The sequence below is a fragment of the Pyrus communis genome, chromosome 2 (genome assembly GCF_041283825.1).
Source record: "Pyrus communis isolate YQ-2024b chromosome 2, ASM4128382v1, whole genome shotgun sequence".
Taxonomy (NCBI): domain Eukaryota; kingdom Viridiplantae; phylum Streptophyta; class Magnoliopsida; order Rosales; family Rosaceae; genus Pyrus; species Pyrus communis.
In genome coordinates this window covers 9255367-9264082 of record NC_142566.1, presented here as the reverse complement: position 1 = coordinate 9264082, position 8716 = coordinate 9255367, and the positions used below count along the sequence as shown (strand labels likewise).

Below are 8716 nucleotides of genomic sequence, written 5' to 3'. Positions count from 1 at the left end.
AGCCACATTAAGGGGACAAATCTTCAACTTCAAACAAGATGATGGAGAACCTTTCAATGAGTGTTGGGAGCGCTTTAAAGGCCTTTTGTTGCAATGTCCACACCATGGGTTACCTCTTCACTTACAAATGCAAATTTTCTATGATGGACTAACCCAAACATGTTAATCAACTGTTGATAATGCAGCAGGTGGAGCTTTGAAGAAAAAGAATGCTCAAGAGTCATACAACATTTATAAGATGTTGAGGTCTAATGCTCAACACAAAGATTTAAGGGGTAAGAAAGTTGGAGTATATGAAACAAGCTCTAATCTTGATCTTTCTTTGCAGGTAGCTAACCTAGAAAAGAAGCTTGAATCCGTGCTCAACATGGTGCCAAAAGCAACTGAAGTATGTGCCATTTGCAACATACTAAGCCACCTTACTCATCAATGTCCATCTAGGGAAGCTTACCCCGAGTATGTCCAAGAGCAAGTGAACCTCATGAATTCTTACAATCAAAGGCCAAGAAATGAGGTGTATTCCAATACTTATAACCCAAGTTGGAGAGATCATCCCAATCTTTCGTGGAAGAACAACAATCAATTCCAAAACTTCCAACCAAAACCAACACTTGAGGATACGGTTAAATTGTTAGCCCAAAATACCTTGCAATTCCAACAAACCACCAATAGCACTCTCCAACAACATTCGGCGGCTCTAACCAAAATGGAGACACAATTGGGACAGATTGCAGATGCCTTGAACCAAAGAGAGGTTGGAAAGTTTCCAAGCCAACCCGTGATACTCCAAAGGAACCAAGAGCAAGCCAAAGCAATCACTACACTTAGAAGTGGTAAGGTTATCAATAATAGAGTTGGCAATGAAGTTACTAATGAATCTGATCATGTGAATACAGGAGTTACTCAAGGAGAAAATGAGAAACCAAATGAGGAACCAAGCCATGGTACTTCCTCGTTTGAAGCACCAAATCTTCACAAGGCCGAGAAACCTTACACTCCACCAATACCATTCCCTGGAAGACTTGCCAAGAGCTAGCAGGATAAGTCATTTAAGGAGATTTTTGATATTCTAAGTAAGGTGAATGTTAACTTACCTTTACTTGATGTCATTAGGAACATGCCAGCTTATGGGAAGTTCTTCAAAGAGTTAAACAACTACAAAAAGAAGTATGGACCACATGAGAAAGTAGTGGTGTCCGAGAATGTAAGTGCCGTGTTGCAAAGAAAACTTCCACCAAAGCTCAATGATCCAGGAAGTTTTTCTATCAACATCACCATAGGAGACAAGAAGGTAGAGAAGGCGATGCTTGACTTGGGTGCTAGCATCAACTTAATGCCTTATTCTGTGTACCTTCAACTAGGTTTGGGGGAATTGAAGGCCACCACCATCTCATTACAACTTGCGGATAGATCCGTGAAATATCCAAGAGGTATAGTAGAGGATATTCTAGTTCAAATTGATAAACTAATCTTGCCTGCGGATTTTGTAATGTTGGACATGGAAGAAGCGCCTATACATGACCGAGAGTTACCTATTTTGCTTGGGAGACCGTTTATGGCCACGGCCAAGACCATCATTGATGTGCAAAATGGACTCCTCACTATGACAGTGCTAGGAGAGACCGTTCAATTCAAAGTGTTTGAGTCTCTTTCTCATCCTTCTTCATCTCTTGATTGTTATGCCATTGATGTGCTTGATTCGCTTGTTTTCTCTAAGTTCCTGCAGGCACAATCTAATGAACCATTACAAACTGTTTTGAGTCAATCTCAAGATGAGTTTGATGAAGAAGATGCACTGATGGAAGAGGTGGCTGCCTTAAAAGCATTGGCACCGTATCCTTTGAATGTTTCACCTTTTTTAGAGCCTTTAGAACCATCGAGGTCACATCTAACCCCTTCCACTGTTAAGGCACCAAAACTTGAACTTAAACCACTTCCACCACATCTAAAGTATGCATATCTAGCTGAATTTGAAACTCTTCCAGTTATCATAACTTCTGACCTCACCCCAAATGAAGAAGATAAACTAATTAGGGTGTTAAAAGAGTTCAAATCAGTTATTGGTTGGTCTATTGCAGATATCAAGGGAATAAGCCCTACCATGTGCATGCATAGGATTCTTTTGGAGGAATGAGCAAAGTCAACCCGTGAACCACAAAGGAGGCTCAATCCACACATGAAGGAAGTTGTGAGGAATGAAGTGTTGAAGTTGTTAGATGTGGGGATCATATATCCCATTTCTGATAGCAAATGGGTGAGTGCTATTCAGGTGGTACCTAAGAAGGTGGGAATCACGGTGATGAAGAATGAAAACAAAGAGCTTGTGCCCACAAAGCCCACGGCTAGTTGGCGTGTTTGCACCGATTACAGGAAGTTGAATTCTAGCACTAGAAAAGATTACTTTCCTATGCCTTTCATAGATCAAATGCTTGAGAGATTGACAGGTTACTCACACTATTGTTTTCTTGATGGTTACTTAGGTTACAATCAAATTGCAATTGCTCCGGAGGATCAAGAGAAAACTACCTTTACTTGCCCTTTTGGCACATTTGCATATAGGAGAATGCCTTTTGGACTTTGCAATGCTCCAGCAACATTCCAAAGATGCATGTTGGCAATCTTTTCTGACATGGTAGAAAGATTCATTGAGGTATTTATGGATGACTTTTCAGTGTTTGGTTCCTCTTTCGATGAATGTCTTAACCATCTTTCTTTAGTACTTCAAAGATGTCAGGAAACAAATTTGGTTCTCAATTGGGAAAAGTGCCAATTTATGGTGAAACAAGGAATTGTGTTGGGACATGTAATCTCTAGCAAAGGAATGGAGGTGGACAAAGCCAAAATTGACATCATCACCAATATGGCAGCTCCCACAACCGTGAAGGGAGTAAGAAGTTTTTTGGGACATGCGGGCTTTTATCGTCGTTTCATTAAGAACTTTTCAATGATCACTCGTCCATTATGCAATCTGTTAGCTAAAGATGTTGTATTTCATTTTGATAAAGCTTGTATGGATGCATTCGATACTTTGAAACATGAATTAACCTCGGCCCCTATTATTATGGCACCAGATTGGTCTTTACCTTTTGAATTAATGTGTGATGCCTCTGACTATGCTATTGGTGCAGTTTTAGGGCAAAGGGTGAACAAGCTCCCACACGTGATCTACTATGCAAGCCGGACTCTAAATGATGCTCAACTTAACTATTCTACAACTGAAAAGGAGTTGCTTGCTATTGTTTTTGCCTTAGAGAAGTTTCGGTCATATCTTGTTGGATCTAAAGTTATTGTGTTTTCTGATCATGCAACCCTTAGGTACTTGATGACAAAAAAGGATGTTAAGCCACGCTTAATTAGATGGATACTCTTACTACAAGAATTTGACTTGGAAATTCGAGATAAGAAGGGAAGTGATAATGTTGTGGCTGACCATTTGTCACGGCTCAATGAAAACCATGGAGTTGGACAACCTTTGCCTCTAAATGAATCATTTCCAGATGAACAACTCCTTGTTATTCAAGAAAAAGAACCATGGTATGCTGATTTTGTTAATTATCTTGCTTGTGGTGTAATTAGAAATGACCTTTCTTTTCAGGAAAGAAAGAAGTTCCTTGCCATGGTAAAGCACTACGTTTGGGACGAACCATATTTGTTTAAATATTGCCCTGACCAAATCATTAGGAGATGTGTCCCAGAGAGTAAGCAACAAAGCATTCTAACGTTCAGCCATACATTGGCATGTGGAGGACATTTTGGTGCCAAAAAGACATCTTTAAAGATTTTACAATCTGGTTTCTTTTGGCCTACTTTATTCAAAGATGCTTTTGATTTTTGTTCTAAGTGTGATAGGTGCCAGAAAATGGGGAACATTAGCCGAAGAAATGAGATGCCGTTGAACAACATTTTGGTGGTGGAGCTCTTTGATGTTTGGGGAATCGATTTCATGGGACCATTTCCATCCTCTTTTGGCTACTTATACATATTAGTGGCAGTAGATTATGTATCCAAATGGGTTGAAGCCATTGCTACAAGAACTAATGATCATAAGGTTGTTTTGAATTTTCTTAAAGATGTGATTTTTTGTAGGTTTGGAACCCCAAGAGCTATTATTAGTGATGGTGGCAGACATTTCTGCAACAAACCCTTTGAATCCTTGATGAAGAAGTACAACATCAACCACAAAGTGGCAACCCCGTACCATCCTTAAACCTCAGGACAAGTGGAGATTAGCAATAGGGAGATCAAGAACATTTTGATGAAGACCGTAAGCCCTACAAGGAAGGATTGGTCACTGAGGTTGAATGATGCACTATGGGCATATAGAACAGCATACAAGACCCCCATTGGTATGAGTCTTTATCGCCTTGTGTTTGGGAAAGCTTGTCATTTGCCAATGGAGCTTGAACACCGTGCATATTGGGCCATCAAGAAGTTCAACTTTGATTACAAGGATGCTGGAGTAGCAAGGAAACTCCAACTTAATGAGTTGGAAGAGCTCAGAAATGAGGCATATGAAAATGCCAAAATCTACAAAGAACGGACTAAGCTCTATCATGACAAGGCCATCCTACGGAAAGAGTTTCACCAAGGTATGAAAGTACTTTTGTATGACTCACGTTTGAGACTTTTTCCAGGTAAATTGAAGTCTAGGTAGGTGGGACCATTCAAGGTGCTGCAAACATCTCCCCACGGAGCTGTGGAGATAGAGAACATGAAGAATGACACCTCTTTTAAAGTCAATGGGCAGCGATTGAAACCATATTTGGAGAAAGTGGAGGAAGAGCAGGTTTATCACGTTGTAGATTTTCTTGAGTTTACAACACCGTGAACAAGCTAACATGTCTTGCCTAGACATTAAATAAAGCGCTAGCTAGGAGGCAACCTAGTGTGGTTTGTGTTCTTTCCTTATTTTTGTGTTTATGTTGTCACCATTCCATATTCTTTGCCTACTTGCATTACATACAATTTTAAGCATCGAGGACAATGCTTTGGTTAGGTTTGGGGGTGTGGGATGGAAGGTTTGTTTTTTTGTGTTAGTTGTGTTAGTTTTGGTTAAGTGTGTTTTTGCTTACTGATACGAATGTATATGCGGGCTATGTTTGCAAACAAACTATTGGGTTGCTATGAAAAAGGGTTGCATCTGGTTGTCATTTCTAAAGCTGTAACTCTTGAAATTATGATGATAGAGGTACCATACTCAAATTCTGGTTAAAGAATAGTGGAGACTACCCTAGTGAGTTATTTTGAGCCTAATTGCGTCTTTGAGAGGGTTTAAAGTGTTTCTACTCCTATCTTTTTCTTTCAATTTCACTTTAAATGATCTCATTACTTCTATTTTTGATTGGATACTAAGAATTACTCTCTTTTGCAAATACCATGTGTTTAGTATCATTCATGAATGAACTCAATGAGACGATGTTAGGCTATGCATGTTTTAACTACTAAAAGGCTTAAATCCTATCCCTTTGTGTGCTCCCTTCACCCTTGTTGCGGCCAAACACTTTAGCCTAATTCTTTCATCACCCACACCATACTCTACCCATTCTAGCCCATTACAAGCCATACCTTATAGTTTGGGGAATACCAATGTGATGAAGACTAAAGGTAAATTGAGCTTTAGAACAAGATTGTGGCATGTACCGAGGGCACCTATGTTGAAGTTGTTTCTAAAAATAAAGCTATAGAAAAAAAAAAAAAAAAAGAAAAAAAAAAGAGAATCAAAGTGGATACAAGTCCAAATCTCCTCATTATAATGCATAGGGCCTGGACGCCAAAAACAAAGAAGAAAGAAGACAAATGCAAGTGAAGAGCATGATCCTCAAGGACACTTTGGTATGCCCCAAGCTCTAGTATTTCATATCACTTCTTTCGTAACCTATAACCTAAGCCTTACATTACAATCTTGAGAAAGCCCTAGCTGATCATTGAGGATGTATTCATGGGTGATGGTAAGTGTGTGTGTTATCTATATTCTTAGCATTTGATTCATTTCATGAGATCTACTCAGAAATTGTGCTTTCATTTCAGAATTCATATGTGAGACTTTTGATTCTCTTTACATAATCTCACTCATATATGGTTGTGGAGAGACTAAACCTTAGGATCTGAGTGAAAATTTGAGTGAAATCTGTGAAGAGTAGAGTTGAGGCGAGTTCTATCTTAAGCATTTGAGTATGGTGACCTTGAAGTTGTAGAACATGGAGAAATATCTTTATACGTTGCAATTGATACGATTCTTTGACGTGGCAAACTTTTGAATTTGAATGTATGACAAAGTTTTCATTGGTTCTTATTAGTTTGTTTAAAGCATGTTTTAACCAAATTGTTTGCAGATGTTGTAAATGTTTGTGGGTGTCATCACTGTAAACCCTCAGGAGACACAACTCCTCCAACTAGGGACACCTAGGGGTTCAAAGGCTTGTTGCACATGCTCAGTGCAATCGTTTGGCCAGCGAAAGTGGTTTAGTTAGATGATAGTGTTTTGTGTGTTTTAGTATTAAGTTTGCTCGAGGGCTAGCAAAAAACCAGGTTTGGGGGTATTTGATAGTTCACATTTTGCATGCGTTTATATCTTCCATATTTGGTGTCTTTGTGATGTTTTCGGATTAAAATGGTTGCATTTTACATTATTTGGTGTTAGTGTGCAGCCAAGTGTGTAATAAGATCAATTGGAAGGCAAATGAAGTAAAAACACTTTTTTTGGTAGCTGAGCATTATTCCAAACGTGGAGAGGATTCTGGGGAGTTAATTTGAAGTCCAAACGAGGAATCTAGGACTAATTTGGCTGCTGGAATTTCAGGATAAGAGGTGGAAGGGAAGTGGTGAAATTCGGCCATATTGAGTGGTTCCACACACCTTGCCGTGCCTTCACATGCATTTCCAGCTCACTTATGCACTTCCATCACCAAAACAGCTCACCTTTGCATTTCCAGCTCCCTCATGCCCATGCCGTGCACTTTCATACCCCTTTTCCAGCTTGTTACAACCAATTCCAGGTTGTCCACTTCATCCTTGCAGCCATTCCACATGCATCTTCAATTAAATTAGCCACATGCATTCATATTTCCCTTATGCCGTGCATCACCATTCCAGAAATCCAACCATTCCATAATTATTCACACAAACACAATCATTGCCGTGACTCCCCCTCCACCTTCCAGCATCACATTTCCAGCTTTGCACATGCATTCACCTAGCTGTCATGTTCCCTCTCCCATCCATTCATCTCCCTATTTAAACCAAGCGAATTAGGCATTTCATGGATCTCTTCTGGACTTCATTCCATTACACACACCCTAACCGCTCCATCTCTGCCCATTTTCTCTCCCATTTGCAGAAACCATTCAACCTTAGCCGCTCCATCTTAGTTTACAACACACTTGGAGAACCAACACCGAAGGCAACTCTTAAGGGATTTCGACATCAGTTTTGCTTCAAGGGTTCCTTCTCCTTAATTCTATGTTCACTCATGTTGTATATTTTTATGTCAAACATTCTATAAACATGAAGTGTAACTAATTTCTTTCTAGGGATTCGATGTAGCCTTGCAAGATTGCCATGTAGTTAATTCAGAATGCTCAGTTGATCCATCTATTTCTTGTTTCATTCTCTGATTTAATGGTGACTTTGTGTGTTGATTTTAATGTTTGATCACCATTTGAATTAACCACAGATTGTTTAGCCAAGAGTAAAGCACACATCATGCATACTCTTGGTGGATATGTGGATGAATGAAGGGAATGTTGTGCAAACAACCTGCCGAGTGTTTCCTTTGGTTTTATGAAAGTTTCTTGTGCGTGTCATGTTCTTGATTAGGAACCAAAGTTGCACATCACAATTAGGTTCATGATTAGGAACATTTGATCAAGTCCACACATCATATGGTTGATCATATCTAAGTGAAACAAACCCAAGAAATAGGTAGATGGCTGAGTATAAACTGACTTAACAAGCATAGACTTGGCTTAGCAATGGTGAAACCGAATCTCTAGCTTCATCTCCATTTGTGCTATCTCATTTTATTAGTTGTTGATTCATTTCTTTGTGTCTACTTCATTTTCTTGTGCTTTCAAGTTACAACAACAAATCTGCCTAAATTGATTAGTTTTATTTCTATTATAGAGTTCTTGCAAAACAAGTAGTTGTATAGGTCCAATTAGTCCCTGTGGATTCGACACCCTTACTTGTGCCATTATACTAAACATATTTTAGCACTACGAAGGAAAACTTCAACAAAGAATTCTCGCATGTACTCCAAGGATTCACCGAGAAATAGAGGGTGTAGATTTCGCTGTACTTTTATTAACGGTTGTTGCGATGGTAATAGGGGAAGCTTACTTTCGGCCTCTTATCTGAAATGCTCGAGACGAGTTTTCATCTCTCTAGGTCAAAAAAGGAGTTTGATGCATTTTTCGGACACTTCAATGATGGTTTCAAAGTCACGACCAACTGCCTTTTTCTCTTGAAGTAATTCGGCCATAATGGTCGGGGTAGGTCGGTCGTTGCCGCTTCCTGCTGCCTCTTTTGGCTGCCACCGGGTAGTCGAATTAGCTTGTGTTTTCTGTCGTTGGGTCATGCAGTCTATCTGCTGGCGATGACGTTTTTGAGACTTGGATAATGCCGTATACATACCAGTCGAAGAATTGTAACTATACCAACGTTGGTCGCGTAGCTTAGGTGGTTTAAAGGTTTTTTGGCCCACCGATGAACTTAAAAT

The 8716-nt window shown here is 39.5% G+C and overlaps 1 non-coding gene across 1 annotated transcript; it reads right to left on the bottom strand.

Annotated features, from left to right (window-relative positions):
* Nucleotides 1-111, bottom strand: LOC137735822 (small nucleolar RNA R71). Its single transcript, XR_011068725.2, has one exon. It is a non-coding gene; the product is annotated as a small nucleolar RNA R71 (small nucleolar RNA).
* Between the last annotated feature and the right edge of the window lie 8605 nt (nt 112-8716).